General features: G+C 42.0%; 1 protein-coding gene across 8 annotated transcripts in view; it reads right to left on the reverse strand.

Moving 5' to 3' along the window:
- The window catches only part of VSNL1 (visinin like 1), an 88,498-nt gene extending 70,063 nt beyond the window's left edge, over nucleotides 1-18,435 (reverse strand). The window contains exon 1 of one of the 8 annotated variants that reach the window (XM_083827974.1): nucleotides 18,258-18,435. The gene's annotated coding sequence lies outside the window, so the exon portion shown is untranslated. Of the gene's footprint in view, nucleotides 1-17,608; nucleotides 17,875-17,900; nucleotides 18,136-18,257 lie in introns of those variants that run through there. The other 7 variants (XM_083827980.1, XM_083827978.1, XM_083827981.1 and 4 more) reach the window with 7 other exon arrangements.
- Between the last annotated feature and the right edge of the window lie 110 nt (nucleotides 18,436-18,545).

Raw genomic sequence — 18,545 nt, forward strand, 5'->3', positions numbered from 1 at the left:
TTCTACCTGGGTGGTAGCCATTAGAAGTTGGATATCTAATCTAAACTAGTCATCAAGGCTCCAGTGTGCAACAGAGAGAAACAAGCACCCAATTCACCAAGAGGTAATTCATCCCATGTTAGAAGTATATATACAAGATAAGTGGGATTAATTGCTTTCTGGGGATGCTTAGTCTCATTTGACTAGCAGGAATGGCCATGTGATTAGTTTACACTATACATCTAACTTTTAGACAACTAAAATGGCATGAAACAAAGTCCACCCCTGGAGCTCAGACTGCACTGACTCTCCCAGTTTGAGGCCAACTGCAGAGCCTATAACCGAATTTTGCTCCAATCCTCTAGGCACTGGCTAGTGAAATCCAGTGAAGAGGCATTGGATCTCTGCTGAAACCATGGGGATAAAATACCAGCTCAATGTTAGAGCAGCCTCTGTGTAGGCTCTGCTCAAGAAATTGTCTTTCTGACAATATGGCCAATTACCCACCTGCCTCAAACAGCTCATTTTGGGGCCCAGATTTACTAACAAAAATCACACGAAAGCAAAGTCTGCTTTATGTCCTCTCCAATCTCAATCTAGAAGCCATTATCATACATTTATTTAGTTGATAAGCTTCTCTCAGATGGAAAATGGGGACTACATTCAATTATTTTTTAAGCTTAATTTAGCGTTTTTAAAGTAATTTTAAAGCTATTTTGAATAGTTTTGACAGATTTGTATCACTGACTTTCTGATAGTTCCATGGGGAACAGCTTAGTACCCACTGCCTCTCTCTCATCCGTGGTACTTCATGTGTAGGAAAAACCACAAGCATTTATATATTATATTTCTAGAACTCTACAAACTCTTTATTTATGAATGTATCAATAAATGGTAATTTTAGAAAATAGCACCTATATGGTGTTACATAAAGAATTATTTATAACATTCCCACTGCAGCTACAATGCTTAGTTTTAAGCAGCTGGAAATAGGCAGACATCCTATGAAGTCCTGCCTCTCCAAACACTACGGGTAATTTTGACATTTTAAGAGGATGAGTTACTAGGCATCTAAACACAGTGTATTTTAATTACCTAAGCTAAATGTACTGAAGCAAATCCAGTCATACCCAAGGGTCCTAGTTCAGGCACCATAACACTCTCTTTACTTCAGGTCTCCTGATATATTTCTCTAGATTTTTGCTTTTCTTAAAGAATTGTCTTCTGAAAATAGAAACGACATGCAATCACTGCTAACCTCAGCCTTAGTTAAGGTTCTTTCATTTGCTTTCAACTATGACTTATGCTCACTTTGTCCTTGCTTTGCTCTCTAAAGCAGTTTATAAAACTTGAAAAAAGGACTGCTTTGTATTGTATGGAAAATAACTGTGCTGTAAGGAACAATACCAAGGCTGAAATGCCTAAAATTAGACCTGTAAGCTTTGCTTTCATTGGCAGCGATGTGTGTGCACAGCGATGCGTATTGTCCGGATCCTACATTCTCTCTCTTCTGTTCTTGTGAAATACATTACTTTCTGAAAAACACTGAAGTTTAAAATTAGCAAACCTCTCTGATTCAAGGGCTATACCGACCTTGGCGACGGGTTATTTTGATCACATTCACCTTTAGGCTTTAATACTAAATGAGAAGATCAGCTTATTTTCAAAAGCAGTAACAAAGAAGAAGCATTTGCATAACAAAAAGCTGAACAACTCTGCAATGGTGCCTGGAATAGTCCTGTCATTTCCAGGTTGCTTTTTTTTTTTCTCCTCCTAAGAAAAATCAAACACAAATCTAAAAGTTGTGTTTTTCTATCCTGAAAGCAAGCTAGTGAGAAGATAGGCACTACAGAAAGCAGCTGGCACTGGGCAACATGGGACCAACAGGAACAATTTAGTCGTAACAGGTTAGCATCTACATTATACCCATTCTTTCCTCAGCTACATCAATTCAATTCCCACTGTATCCAACAGAGAGAATAAATAAGAGCAAATGTATCCAAAAGGTCAAACTTCATGGATTTTCAAATGAAGAAAGCCACACAGAGGCTCAAGAGAAACTGATGCTAGCTACTGCCTTAAAGATAACTCAAAGTGTTGTTAGCGTAGTGTTTATTTTGAGTGTCTCCTCCTGGAATTTCAGGATAAAATATGAGATTGGCAGTGAGCCTCAAGGGGGTACAGCCAGAGCAACCCAATTTCAACAGACTATCAAGCTGAACTGTTGGGAGTCGTTTCACGAGTTTATGGCTATCGCTCTCTCTGAAGCGCAGCGTTATTAATATTTGTAGAACACCAATATATAAATAGCAAGACCACTTCCACCACCTAGACAAAGGCAGCATGCACTTACGGAGCACATTTCAGATAAATAAATACCTGAGATTACATGACCAACAAGCATTATACCCGAGTCAGGATATTACATACAGATGTAGGTAAAGCAACAGTTATTTATCCATCAAAAAACACCAGTGTGGGTCCCCAGTGCATCACTAGCACTGCAATAATGGCCTTAGGCACTGAATCAAGCGGTGACTTTCTGTCAGAAAAAGTGAATTTAATTCCAACTTTATTCACTAAGCAAGGAGCCAAATAGGCTTTTTTTTGGAGTTAGGACCAGTGGAAGTCTAGACAAAGCTAGTCCTGAACTGCATTCAGTGTTTCCCACTGGAAAATCTGTGGCCATAAAAAGTAATGTTTTCAAAGTCACACAAAGAGCAGCCTGAGAACACTATTTATTTCATCACACTGATTTTGTCAGTATTTCCTAATGTTTCCTACACCCTGGAAACTGCGTAGGCTGTCCTTCAAGCTCCACGTACCCAAGCAGTGAGCTCCACGGGTCACACGGTGGCATTTCACACAACGTTCGGCTTTTGGAAAAAGATTTCGGGCTGGTTGCGTCATTGAGACAAAAAGAAGATATTAACCACCAACCACCTCAGGAACAGGCTGTTACAACATGAAAACCCTGAGAAAGGTAAATACACCTTTCTCAGGCCCAGGAAGGTTTGTCCTAGTTCCAGCCTCAGGATGAGGTAATTTCTTCCTGGGACAGCCTTTCATTTGTGACTGATTAAGCCAGGTAATTACCTCCTGGATTTTGTGGGTAGGAACGCCGTGTGCAAGAAGTCCATTTACGAAGCCATGGTTTCACTCTCACGCTTAGCTCCCTATTCTTCCATACAGAGAGCTCTCCTGAGCTCTCACTGCTTTGATAACTGCAGTCTTTCAAGTTCCTGTAATTCTTTCAAATTCTTCTAATGACTCAATCACTATGGGCATGCCCACACCTGAATATTAGTTCAGACTAAAATAGGTAGCGGATGTCAACTACAAAAGCTATTCTGGAGAAATTCAAGGTAATAACACTCACATCCCTTTCTTGTTTTTCAGAAAAGCATCTTGTTAACATAGCCATTTTTCCAGAGAACAACAATTTTCTGGACTAAGAGTATCTATACATAGAATTACTTCTGAATAGCTTTTCACAAAGAACATCAGAAGCAGGAGAGCTCCTCTTTGCTATTTGCTTTGTTACAGAAACATGACCTCTTATTTTACATAGGAGGCATAACATCCATGGATCTATAAATTTACAGAAATTTTATTTTATTTGTTACTAATTTTAATAGATAATCAAGACCAGAATTGGTTCTACTAAGGGGTTTTATCAGGAGTGTATTGGAAGGAGAATAACAGCATAAAAATACTCAAAAATTCTAAAGATTCTGTGTTGAGCTGTATAATATTTTAAAAAAGATTTAAATTAAATTAAATTAAACCTGTTTAAAAAAGATTCCCCACAGATCCCCACACAAGCACCACACAACTGGTGTTGAAGACTTTATAAACTTTATATAGCCTTTATATAGTATTATACTGCATAGTTTGTGGACAGAGGGAGTAGGTAGAGGGCAGCTTTGCAAATTTCTTCATGAATGACATAGAGAAAAGTGGAAAAGCCAGGCTCTTCTGCAGCCAACTGACAGGGCAGAGGAAATGGCATGGTACCCTGTGTCTGTGTGAAACAGCCGAATAAGAAACTTCTCTACAAAGCTTCACACAGCCGAAACTTTTCTACAAAGCTTCACACAGACCTTTGGGAAACAGGAGGTTAAACTTGTGACCTGGGCACAGCTGATGAGGGATATGTATTTCTTAGGAAAAACTGGGTTGTCATGTCAGCAGTCTGTGGTGTCTCGAGGTCTTGGTTCACTCTGAGTGTCAGCAGGGTAGTCCCCAGGTGCCTTTACACCATGGGCACTGAGGTGAGCTGTGCAGCAGGCCGTGCCCATGCTGCCTGCAGGTGTAGGACCCCCATAGCAAGCTCCATGCTGGAGTCCATGCCAACCAAGGAAGGATTTACTTCCCACCACAGCGTTCTGCACACAAGCTAATATATATGCAGTACAGACACTCAGGAGATTATACACTCTGAGAAAAATTTAGACAGGTCGAGTAAGCTCCATGCTAGTGAATATATTTCAAACATAATCTTCTTTCTGAACCACTATTTCATCTGCTTGCTGCAGATGAAAGGGCTGCCTGGTGCTTTCCACTGGTGCTTTCCACCAGGCATATTCTGTTTTTCCTCTACTCGAGGCTTGATTTTATTTTGGACAAGTGGAAGGGAGATTTGGGGAAAACCTTGCAGGAATGACACAGTGCAGGGAGCTGCCTTGCTGGTTGTCGATGCTTGCTGCCCAGAGGAGAAGCAGGATGGACACCGTTTCCTCCCTGCTCGTTCATCTGCCCCCTGGGAACAAGCTCGACTGCAGGGACACATTAGTGCACATGTTGTTGAAGTGTCTTGGGCAGAAAAATAAGCAAAGAATCAAGTGACTGAGCCCCTTCAGCTAGCCATGGGATGTTCCAGCAAAAGCAAAGACCCACCACAGCTAAAACATGCCTTTAAAAACCTTATTTAGAGCTCTCAAAAGTCCTGTTGAATGGCCTGGAGCTACAGAATAAAACTGGCAAGCTCTTTTGCTGAAGAACAACCAGACTGTGGAGTTCCAGTTTCAGAACACACAACTAAGATGAAAAGTTTGTTGTACGAGCTCCAGATTCTTTGTATGCGAAAAAAAATTAGATAACCAACTCTTACACATGACGGATTTTCATCTCTCTTCTTTCATAATGTGGAGCTGGCTGACAGCACTTAATAACAACTTAATGGAGTCTCATGGAGTTGAATTGGCTTATAGCCAGTGAGATTGGTGCTCAAATGACTTCACTTTCCAACATTTTGCCATAATAATAAGAGATGGGCAGTAACGATCACCAACGCGGCTGGCCAAAGAAATAGAGATTTTTCAAAGGAGTAACAAGGAACACACAACTTCTGGGCCCTTCCACATAAAAACATGGACTTTTCATTTTCTTCTGCTCTAATATTTAAAAAAATCTATTTTTACCTGGTCTCAGTCTTGACAGTGTCACACCCATTCCCCTCAGAAACAAGCAAGCACAGATAATAGCTTTTTCTGCCAACTCTTATTGTAGTGACAAATCTCAGGCACAACCCACAGATTAGCAGGATGTAACTGGTTATACAGGTTTATTGTACTCTTCTGAGAAATTTTTGTGTTCCAGTTTATTCACCAAACCGATCTCTAGGTAATGCCTCACATATCGAAGAAGAAAAGCCGCAAAGCCTGCCTAAAGAGGAATTCAGGTATAAGTTACAGAAGACGTCTACTGTTTTATAGTCTTCCATAAAGCACACAACTGAGAGGAGGTCAGTGGCTGGCTTCTTTATAAAGCTAAATGTTCAAATCCATATGAGAAACTGATCTGGGACCTCATTTTTTCACAGTACAACCATGTGTGCATGAGCAACTTTCACATATGTAGTGGAGTGCTGATAACTGCATATTATTATGCAAAAAATGAAGAAGAAAAAATGTGTCAAGGACTACGGCTAAACTGATAATTAAAACTGATACAATAATTGTATGTAAATGTAATAAAGTGATGTAATTAATCCAATGTAATTAAAACTCAGAGATAAGAGAGACATGCATCTCCTCTATCTACTTTAAGAGCCCAATCTTTGCTCTCTAATCCATGTCCTCCACAGCTCTAGCCCAAGTGGATCATTATTATCACGCCACCACCCGACAGATCTCAGCAGCAAAAGCACAGGAACCTAGGAAAAAATGTAAATACCTGCTGATTTCCACTTATACATTAGACTAGTGGTAGCCTAGTAATTATTTTATACCTTAAGTTCAAATTAACACTTTTAGTTCATTATTGTTTTTAGTTCATTACTGCTTTCATTATTTCATGATACACTCAGGCACTTCAGAAACTACTTGCTTCTGTAAGAGTTTATAAGGGTAGCCAATATTTCTGAACCATCCTGTCTAGCTTCACGATGAGCACATCAGAGAGCCAAGAGGAAAGGCAAGTCTCAGGGGCAGGTCACAGGCAGACAACAGCTCTGTATTTGTCCCATTACTTCATGGAAGGATAATTACATAGGGATTTTAATCTGACATAACTCACTTCTGCTGCCAAAAAGGGTTATATCCTCCAAAGAAAATCTCTGCCTTTTTTGGAAACAACTCCTTGCCCAATGTCTTGAGTATACCAAGGATTTGCATGGCAGGACAGGCCAGTGCAACAACAAAAGTGCAATGGGACCCTGCTGTCATCCAAATTTCCATGTCCACATTCTCATTCTTTTTAAACGCCAAACCTGCCACCAGAAGCTCTTGTATGAGTTTTCTCACTGACAGATGCAGAAGACAGTCATCAGTATGGGAGCTATACCTGAATTGCAAGGGCAACCCTTTTGAGGAAGGGATTGGCCTTTACTATGTCCAGGAAAAACTCTTGTAGATTCAGCAGATGATTTATACAAATGCCAAACATTTTTCACTGTGACATGTGACAACTAGAAATAGGGGTTTTGAGCATTTTTTTTCCCACCACTTTCAAATTAGTAGCGCAAACTGAGTTCCTCCCACGAGAGGAACTGCATTATAGCACCGTATCAAGCAGATAGGTAAAACACAGTCTACAATTTGCTATGATATTCAGGGTCCTGGATACCATCCTCTGCTCTGCCATTATTTTGCTAAAAGCTCTGGGACAAGTCACATTTCTGCCTCCTGCTTCATCATATATGATGTGAATGAAATCATGGCAAATTCTATAAATCTGCCAATACTGTAGGTGTCTTATCCCATTCAAAACTGACATAAGTGATGAAAAACTACATGGCACATAAAAACAAATGCAAAACAATGAGCAACTTGTCATTTAAATTCTTCAAAATCAGAGCCCCAAACTAACAGCTTTTTACTGTGGAAAGCAGGATTTTGAAAAGCAGCAGTTCAGTCATGAGACCAATGAATCATATGATGAGAGAACTTAAAAAGTCTTATGCAAACGCTTCACATTTTATTTTTCAATCCGTCTCCCTGCTTAGTTTCATGTCCCAAATGCCTCTAGATGAGCAAGATCTCCCCTACACCCACACACAACTCATCGCCAGAGGGAGCATGCATTGGGGGAATCTCCTCCGGTCATTTTTAGGACTTGTACGTGACTTAAAACCAGCTCAGTTCCACTTCTTCCCCAACAGCAACATCTGGCACCCATATCATACATATAAACAAAGTTATCTCAGTGCAGCAGGCAAACTACTGGTGTCTCAGTAAGGCATCCTCTAAGCACCCAGCTCAGTGAATGCTTTTGCTCTAGTACAGCTCTGATATACCTTGGCTATCATTACATATGAAGAAGAAGTTCAGAAAAAAGTGATTCAAATTCATATTTTCTCAACGTAGTTTTCTCACAGCACCTAAAAAGTCATGAAAAGTGCTCGAACTGTTGTAACTTTCCTTTTCAAATTAATCACCTCTTTTGCAAAAGGCTCTCTACTCTTCAGTCTTTCAGTCTTTCCTGGACACTGACACCTCTACACTCTGTTATCTTCAAATGCTACCCAATTCCCTTTCCTAAATATCTGTGCTCACTTACCCACTCCTTATTGATTCATGTAAAACTTCATATCCCTTGCACTGAAATCCTCACAGATCCAATCCTGCCTACATCTCCGACATGATTCAGAATCACACCTTCTCTTTTTCCCCAAGTTTCATCTCTTTTAGGCTACCAGCTTGCTGAACACTTACACCTACATTTCTAGTCAACTCGAAGTTTAAACCAACAGATTTTCCCATGAATTGTGATCTAGTCTCCTGCAGAAGCGTTCTGGTGGTTCAGGCTATACTTTGCACTATTCACATCTATTCCTCGATCCATTTTTTTTTCCCAGTAGGGATCTCACAGAGCAGGTCACAGAATGACTCCATATATTTGTGTGGTGTTGGACTTTGGTCCAGCTCGTTCAAGAAGGGATTGATTCATAAATGAAATTTTCAATTCACTTTCAACTCTCTGAGAATGTTTAATAATGAAGAAACATCAAGCCATCCTTCCATTTCTCCTAAATATTTCCTGATAGCCCTGCTTGTCTCCTGATGCCAGGTGCTAAAGCCACTGCCCACCGATGCCATACATCTCCTTTCACTGTACAGCCTCATCTAAGTTGCTTCTATTCTAGTCTGAATTTTTATACCATGGCCAGTTACCATAGCACTGTTCACACATGGTGATTTCGTCCCTATAACTTGTGTGAATTTGATCCCTTATTTCTTGTATTATTCTGCTAGACTCGGTACTTATAAAACAATACTTCATCATTCCAGTGTCCAGAGTGTTACCACTCACTTTGATTATCCAGAACAAGGGAAAACCTCATCATTTCTGCAAGCTTCCTGAAAGTATTTTCATTGGGAAACAAAAGTACAGGACTGAAACAGATACTAGCTGCTGCGTACGTCTTCCTAGAATCAGGAATCTCATAAATTACTATTCTGAGTAAAAGGAAAAATAAATGCAGAGTTGCAGAAACACTGAATACGTTAGTTATCTTGCATAGCTTCAGGCACTGAAGCCCTTCTGAATATATCGATGCCTACAATGATGAACTGTTGGGTTTACTGGGCAGCACGAAGAATTACAATCTCCAGATACTGCTGTGATGTATAATCCCAAATAAACTCACATGTTCCATTAACTATTTCACATATCTGGAGATTAGTTGACATTGATATATTGCAATTGATCATTACTAACACATTCCTGTTGGCAACAGGGAGCTGCATACTGCTGAAATGGGTCGCATGTATACTATGACCCCGAACACCTTGCAACATATAGGGAAGAACTGGAATTTACAAAATATCTTACTCTCTTTTCTTCAGCCCAATAAGAAATATAAGACACCTACTAAAACTCAAACTACAGTTAAATGTATTTATTTTTCACATATTTGAAGCAGATGAAGTTACAGGATTTTTAATTAGCTTTAAATTGACTTTTTCACCAACATTAAAACAACAATAGAAAACAATGATAGGATTGCCTGATAATGAAATACAAATTATTCTTTTATGTTTCCTGCAGATTTCTCATGCAATGATTCAGAAACTTGTTGTTTCTCAGTTATAGTTGAATATCATGAAAAAAACCTACATTCAGTGAAAAATATTTGAAGGAGGTACTAAAGCAATGCATCACATATGTAATAGCAATTAACTAGCAAACTGTTCTCTTGCTCACTCTTGTCTAAAGCAAACAAACTGCTGTGCAACTGAAGAACTTGCATTAATGGATTTTGTTAAGCCAATTAACAAACATAGATGATACAGCATTAACTGGTAACATACATACTGATCATTGATAACAAGACATAGAAATAAAGTGAGAGAATGTATTATGCTAAATTATTACATTTTCAGCCTCCTACATCACATCTTCCTACCCTGCCATTACACAAGCCAGAAAACAAAACAAAACAATAAAAAATAATACATAAGCTCTGATCCCACTATGCAGATTTACCAGGAGCGACACATGGGACCCTGCACTAAAATACAGAGAGTTATGGCATTGGCGACTGATTCACCAGACAAGGCAGACAGGAGGAACACAGCTGTATTCAACATCTGCTCACACTGTACTGTGCCTTCATACAGACTTCTTTATGAAAATACCAGTCTAGAGGTATGTGGATACAAACCCAGCTGCGTGGAATGTGTTCTAGGGTATGTCTGCATTGCAGCCCCTGCAGCTGGAGCAGCTTTGAACCTGCTGGCTTTGGCACTGGGGCCAAAGCAGAAGGCAGTGTAGGCTGCAAAACCTATTCAAGGGCAGGACGAAGACCCGAGCACATAAGCCATGCTAAGCACTGTACTGCTGTGTCCGGCTTGCTGCAGGTACATCTAATGCTCGGTTTAGGGCTGGTTTGAGTATGTCAGCATATTTCATTCACAACCTAGAGACTGCAGAATAAATGTGCCTCAATTAGTCTTGCAGGAGATGGACTCAGGTGCTGCTACCAGCCATGGACTGGTTCAGAATCACTCCATGAAACCCCTGAATATGCATCTTACCTTTCTGCACAGGTTGCAGTTAATACATCTCCTATATGTTGTTAAAATTTTAATATAAATATTTAATGTTAGAGCATTGTAAATATACACACAGCTGCACTTCCAAGAACGTATACAAAGGCCAGATCATTGTTTTATAAAGCTCACAGTTAAAAAAATAAAAATAAAATAAAAATAAAAGCTCAGTTAAGATGCGTGAAGATGGAGGAGACGCGCACCGTGGTGCAGCACGCACTGCCAGGTGTCCCCAAGCACAGGGAGCCTCTCGGGAAGCAGGGGGCTGTTGGAGCAGAATTACAGAGGCGAGGAAGCAAGGCCAGAGAGAGGAAAAAGGGATCAGGGAAAAGCTGAAGGATGAGATAAGACAGGAGGCAGTGAGCTCCTGCTGACACTTCAGGATTACACTCTCACATAACAGAGTGGGAAGCCCAGATGAGTTATGTTCACCTTTTAACCATGTAGAAACTAGTATTTCTTATTGACCTGTGTTGCAGTAGCACCTATTTGTGGTAGGTACCTGAGAAAAATACAAAGAATCATAACCCTTTCCAATCCTCCTATTTCCCCAGGTGAGAATCAAAACAAATAAAAAATAGACATTGAACTAAATAGTTAAGCACTTGCCTAACATGTACCATAGTGAGAGACAGATCTTGCAAATGAAACTTCTGAATAAAGGATGATAAAGGCTACTTTGTGATCAACTTACCATACCTGAGGAGGGAAATGGAGGCTTGGCAGTTACTGCTCTTAAACTCTCTGTCATTTCAGTCATACAGCTGTGTCTGTATGTTGTGACAGGAGAAGGCAGGCATATCTTACATACTTATTCAGGAAGAACAGTTTACAACTCTTTGACCCTCCTCATTTAAGGAGGCATAATATAGAAGTTTTAACAGCATAAAACATGCCATCTTCTGATTTCAAAGGCAAAAATACACTAACCTTCTTCATGTTCTCATGCCAGCAGGAGCACAGTGCCAAGCATCCTTTGCCCTTACAATGTGATTAATGTGATCAGATCCAAGACTACTAACACATCTAACTCAGAGAGATGCCAGAAAAAAAAAAAAAAGAGGTGAAAAATGCAGGTCAAAATTAGTCGGAGTGTATTTGAAGATACAGTCCTTTTGTATAAATCAGTCAGGTCTGCAGAAATCAGCAGTATGATCCAATGTTTTACTTATCAAACAAAAATTCCTTTTCAGGCTATCGTACTTTCAAATTGAAAGCCTTTTATTCATTTCAATATAGGTATTCCAAGATCACTCCTGAATGTCTGTACTCATTTGTACCGTTTGAAGAAAATGTACATTTAAAATGAAAAATGACCGCTTTGAAAAAGTACGGTATATGTTCTGTTGCAATGAAAGAACACCAGCTATGGTGATATTAATTGGGTATGTGCTGGGTATTAGCGGCAGCGACACAAATGATTTTTTGCAGCGTTATCCATTACATAAGCAGATTTTATTTTCAGTGCCAATGCCTTGTAAAAATGTTCTTTTTTTAACTTAAAAAAAAACTCTGTATGCCAAATTCTTTTAAAAAGCAAAAGCATTTTTAATTCAAACTGCTAATATTCCCAATTTCATTCTCCAAGAGTCTTCAGTTACTTTGTATTTCTAAATATAGCTGATAAGAGTACGCAGAAATATGCTGTATTCTACCAGCTTTTATAAACAAGATGTTCTAATTTTAGATGACTCCATTCTGAATAAAGTCTAATTAAATACACAGATATTCTGAAATGTAGTCCGCCAAAAGGACATTATTCAGCTCTCCTCACTGCCATTTAATTCCATTTCATAGTGAATGATTTAATATCTACTTTTGAATAAAAATGTTTTCTACTAAGTGGAACACTAATCTTTTATTAAAAAAAATCAACAACAAAAAAACACAAAAAAAAGAACACAAACATTTTCAGTAACATACTGCCTTTGTGGAATTATTTTTAGATACTAAAATCAAGCCATGGATAGTTTACATACACCTGGCTCAACAGCTGACCTATTTAAGATTGATATTTCAACTGCTTCAGGGACTGATTGGCTCAAGAACTGGTAACCAAGTCCAGAAGCAAGGTGCGAGGTGTACGTTTTTAACACCAAGAATAATTAACTACTAGAAAATCTTAGGGAGAACTGTGATAATTTTCCATTATCTGCGGTCTTTAAATCAAGACTGATTTTCTCCCCCCAAAATAAGAATGTGGCTCATGGACTGTTGTGGACAGTTGGTTAAAAGTTTCAATACCCCTGGTAGACTTAAACACTCGTGAATCTGAAACCCTTCATCCCTCTGAACTTCACATTTAGTTACAAGTCTAAATTAATTAAAGCAATTTTCATCAAATGGTTTAGAGTTTTATATTTATTAGTCTAAAAGCTCTTTAAATTACCATCACAGCTTGTTTTCTTCCTGAGTATACATTTTGAGTTGTACAGTGCTGGCAGTATATTCTTCATCGAAGTCTGAACAAGCAAAGTAACCACATTGATTGATATTATATTGGTTGATTCAACTCTTCAGGAGCTAAACAAAATTCCACTATTAAGCCTATGGAAATACTTTGGTAGGACTGGAAAAAGAGCCAATACACCACTTGGAAGTGTTACCATCATGAATCTCACTCAGTTTGTAGGTGTTTACATCAATGAACTTTGAGAAGGTCTGTTAGCAGACAAGAAATTCTTTCTGATATTTCGTAAGCTATACAGTGGAGCTGCACAAAACCAACGACGTTGTTATGAAACCATCAACTATTTAAAATTAAATCAGCTATAAGTCAAGTGATTAAAAGTCACTCTCATTAAAAAGTTTATTGTCTCATATACTTTAGTCTACAAGCTGTAAAAATCACCATTACAGCTTGTGGGTTCTTTTTTCCCCTCATTTTGGATTGATTGTGTAGATATTCCTAAATGGCTCTGTGCTCTGTCATTATAAAGTGGTGGTTTTATTTTTTTGTTTGTTTGTTTCTTAATTCTTTATTTTTCTCATGGGAAAATATTTTAATTATTTTAAAACATCCACTTCATTACCTCAAGTTATCAACTCTCGTGACTACAGAAATCACAGACTGTTGACAAAACCAGGAACATAGCAAACTCTTTCTCTTTCAAAACACTAAAACTGTGGAAACTATAATATGGTCTGTTAAATTTGTACAGTCTGGGACTTAAATGGGGTTCATTCCAGGCAGAAAATCTTCAATAAGATCCATCACACCTCCTCCTTTGTCCTCGATATTGGAGTTTCAGAATACATCATTCTCAGGTCAACAAACAATACATTATCATCTCACTCTCAATAAACATTGTTTATTTCAATTAATTGTGGTTTTATGAGATATTTTAGAAAATATATTCTGCTCTTTACTCTCCTCGGGGGAATAACCACAAACAAAAACAGCTTGACATCTCTTCCTTCTCCTTCAACTGTCTCCTTGAAACTACTTAGCTTTTACAACTTTCAGCTACGATACCATCTCTAATAATCTGACTTAATTTCCTACATGCATATTATTGTCCTCTGAGTCATATTCATATTTAAATGTAGAAAAGCTCCTGAAAGAAGAGACCCCGTAGATAATGTCCACAGAAGTTTAAAACACAAATTAAAAAAGTACGTATGTATCCTTAGCAACTTAAGTCACAACTTAAAAAGCAATGTGGATTTGAAGCCCTACCTGGAGATTTTGGTTTCCACTAACAAGTATCCTTTTCATCAAATGTTTCATTATCTTTGAAATGGATTATGGCTATTCCTCTCAAAGCAACGGTATAAAATTCAAAGGATAAGATGCTTCTGATGAATAAAGATGGGAGCTGGAGGTGAGAAAGCGCCTCACTGCGCTGGGAGCCTATCCGGATCCTGACATCCTACAGCACTACACGTGCTCACAGCCTTCCCTGCTCGTGCTGTGCTCTTGTACCAGGCAACGCTCTTAGCGATGCCACGTAGAGAGGCGATGGAGTAAGTCACGATCTTTCCCGTGGATTAAGGGAAATAAGCAGTGAAGAACATAATTGGCAGGGAAAAGGGATCCTAAGATGCAATCAAGGCACACAAAGGTCAGAGAAGAAACAAAATTACACTCCAAAGGAAAAAAGAAAAAGGCAAAGGATTTATGAGATGGCAGGAGGCATGCAGATGTGGGTAATGTGGACCCACAAGAAAATGGGGACAGTTTAAACGATCTGCCTCATTATGATGAAGTCTGAGACAAACTTAGGCAAGAGAAATAATGCAGGAAGACCACATTTGCTCGTCTTTATGAGTGTAACACAAAATTAAAAGAAAGGGCAGAATCCATAGGCAATCAAAACCACTCTGAAACAAGCTTCCCTTTAGACAACTGTTAAAAACAAAGGGCATTTAGCCCCAACCCACACTGGAAAAAACATGCATTAAAAAAGGAAGGGACAAAGACCATCACAGAAAATGTTACATCACAGATAAGGAACGCAGTTTCTCATGGTAAGTGCTATGTCTTTCTAAGTACTTTAAAAACAAATTTACCTATCATATTTTAAACCCTCTAACTAATTCCAACTAGTGTACACTGCTGTTTAATTCACACTCAGAGGATGAGCCAGCATTATTTGCCCCAGCGACACAAACTTCTGGAAATCCAGGGGAATCTGCAGAATTTGCAGAACTGAATCCCTAAATGAGTGCGAGGCACAGATGCAATTAAAAAAAAAAAAAAAAAAAGAAAAGAAATACGAAAACATAGGAATGCACAGTGCAGCCAGACAAAATTAGAATTCCAAAACTGAAAAACAAAACCAGAACAGCTTGACAAGTAAACAATTTCAGAAGCTCCATAACAAAGTTCGCTACGTCCATGTGCCTGCTGAAAGGAATCTACACTCTGAGATTCAGATCCTGCTTGCAGCTGAATGAAGAGTGGAGACAGAAAAGTCCAGAGGGCTACACCACCCCAACAGACCGATGAGAGGAGAAGGAAGGGCGACGCGGGAGCGCAGTACGGCAGGTACCAGAGAGGTGCTGGAGGGCTGGTGAGGAGACCTGGCACAGCCCAGAGCGCTGCAGGCAGCGGGATGCTTCTCTGAGCAGCATCAAAGCCAGCTTTGCTGCACCATCGCCACCCTACACAGTCAGTGGGATTTCCACAAGCAGAAGCGCCATCCTTCTGTTCTGCCCTGCCCAACCCCACCCTATCCCAGCCCACAGTGAGGCTTTGCTTTACCCTTCTGTCCACATTTTAGCTCAGGTTGGTGCCACAGTGTTGTAACAACAGTGGTTCTTCTGGTGTGTTACTGGGAGTGTACACGGGGAACTATGAAATGCAATGGAAAGCATCGGGGACAGCTCTGGCATCCTGCAGTTGGGTGGTTACGTAAAGTCGTGACCGTCTGAGACAGGTGTTGCTCAACAACACAGCTGATGTGGTGTCAATAGTTCAATGTTCCACAACGTGAGGCACTTCTAAAAATCAGGGAAAATTCACTGGTGTAATTTTTTTGTACCATGTGTTTGTATGGGGCCAGAAGATGGAGCAGCCCACAAACCTGACTAAGTACTGCGGTTCTGTGCCACAAAAGTTTGTGATTCAGTTCCTTTCGAGCCCATCAGGACAAGGATTCAGTCCTTAATTCAAAAGCAGGAATAATACACGATGAAGATTAAGAACGTGTTTCCTTATTTTTTCTTGACAGCAGCATTAGCCCAGACCACTATACATGCTTTGTTTGAGTGGAGAGGCAAAATGTAATTAAAGTTTTAATTAAAATTGATCGCAATCCGCAAAACTGAAATGGATAGTGCTGTTTAACATTGTACTGGAAAACTTTTCAAGTAAATGGATGTTGTTAAATGAGCTGCGTTCTTAAAGAAAAGAAAAAAAAAGCATTTTGTTAGGAAAAAGAGTCGTAGTGAAATCTAATAAATTTGAAAGCGTGCCATAGAAACAAACTACTAATAAGCATGTACTCTGAAAAGAGGCAGTGAATATGCATTTTACAAAGACTGAGCTTCCTCACACACTCATTTTCCTCTGAATGTGAGGATTCTGCTCCTCAGCAAATCCCAGTTAATAGATACGTGCATCTTTCTCTTCTTCGGAAAGAGGTGGCGAGATCTCTGAGCGCTCAACTTTCCGATATACAAAGGAAGAAAACGCCTATCGACAGAAACGCTCGCTATAAAATATCGCTAAAAATATTTTGCCAGCGGAATCGTTGGGAAAAGTAGCTGTATCTCTTAAACGCATCTGCTCCGTTAACACCTTCAGCGCCAGAACACGGCGTTTATCCCTACATTCGCCCCTTTCGCTAACTGCCCAGGGCTCTGGCGTGCGAGTAACCACATCTCAATCCCGATGAAAAGGGGAGGTTTTCTAATTCCCCTGGCCTTTGGGTGCATTCTCTCCACTTACCCTGGCCGTGAAGCCAGGCGGTGCAGTTAGGTGCACCCCGAGATGTCCGGGTCCCCGGGCGGTGCCGCAGCTGCGGGCACCCCCGGGGCTCCGCGACCACTGCGGGGCCAGGCTCGGGCTCCCTCTTTTTCACCCAAAAAAGCGGGGAGCCCCATCCCAGCTCTGTAAAGCCCGCAAGCAGGCTCATCTTAGGGTGGGGAGGAAGGGAGGGGGGTGTCTGTAGTTACATAAGATCTCGTCCCCCCCCCCCCAGATAATAATAATAATAATAAATCCTTGTGGTTTCTCCCCACATTGGGGGGTGGAGGAGCCAACCTCAGGCTAGAGCAAAGGAAGAGGGGGGGGAGGAAATGGGGAAGGGGGGGACAGCCCGATAAAGTAAAGGCTGATGGGGTTGGGGATGAGGAAGGGGGGACACCCTGCAGGTGGCGGCATGCATGGAAGGGGGGGGGGAATTGAGGGGGAAATAGGGGAGGGGGCTTCCAGCAGCTCCCCCCTCACCGGAGCCGGACCAGCGGGGCTCCGCACCGCACCCAGCACAGCACCCACGACCCGGCTTTACGGAGAAATTAAAAAAAAAAAAAAGTCCCCATCCCCGCTCCTCGGGGGGGCGCGCAAAGTTGCGCCCCCCCCCGCCCCCCCCCCCCCCGAAGCCCCCCGCGCATCCCGAGCAGCGGGGGCAGCGCCGCAATCGCCTCCTTCCCCCCCATCCCTCCCCTTCCCCTCCCGCGCTGCTCACGCTGTGCCTCAACCTGCTCCTGCCGCTCCTTTGTTTTGCTCTCCGGAGGCGAAGCGCTCTCGCCTCGCGTCTCCCCGTCCCTCCGCCTCCTTCTCACGCCTGCGGGGGGGAGCGGAGCGGGGCCGCGCAGCGCCTCTCGCCTCCTCCTCCCACCTCCGGCTTCCCCTCCTGCCCCGGCCGGCCGCGGGGCAGCCCCCGCTCGGGGACGCGCCCGTCCTGCTAGAGAACAACTCAGCTAAAAAAAAAAAAAATAATAATAAAAAATAATTTAAAAAAAATGAAAGGTTCTTACGGGCACCGCAAGGATGGGGCGCGCTCCTGCCTGCCCGCCGCTTTGGGATGACCTTGCGAGGGCTGCTCCCGCCCCGCGCGGGTTTTTGGGTTTGTTTCCTACTGGAAGCCCCAAACCCCAGCGACCTTTTCGCTCTTTTTCACCCCCCCCAAAAAAAACCCGCCCAACACTTCCACTGTCACCGAGCCGCTTCCAAGCGCGAACGAGCCACGGAGCGCGCTCCCCCTCCACCCGCCCGCCGCTCCCCTCCGCCTCGCCAATGCGCGCCGCCGCGGAGCAACTTTCCCGGCGGGGACGAGCGCGGAGCCGCGAACGCGCTTCCCGCTCCCCTCCTTCCCCAGAGGGGGGGGCACTTACAGAGCGTGCGGTGAGGAAGAGGAGGAGGATGAAGGGAAAGCAAGGCGCTGGGGCCGGAGGGACGGCGGCTCAAGCTGCGCGCCCGCCGCTCAGCGCCGCAGCTCAGTGCGCGCCCCCGCGCCGCCGCCCGCCCCGCACTGCAGAGCGCCGCGCGCGCGCGCCCCCGCCGCCAGCCCCGCGCACGCGCCGCCCGCCCGCCGCGAGCATGCGCGCGGCCGCCGCCCGCCGAGGGCGTGAGGGAGGGGAGGGGAAGGGGTGGGTGAGGAGTGCGCCCGGGGCTGAGGCGTC

Source organism: Anser anser, assembly GCF_964211835.1.
Source record: "Anser anser genome assembly, chromosome: 3".
Classification (NCBI taxonomy): Eukaryota; Metazoa; Chordata; class Aves; order Anseriformes; family Anatidae; genus Anser; species Anser anser.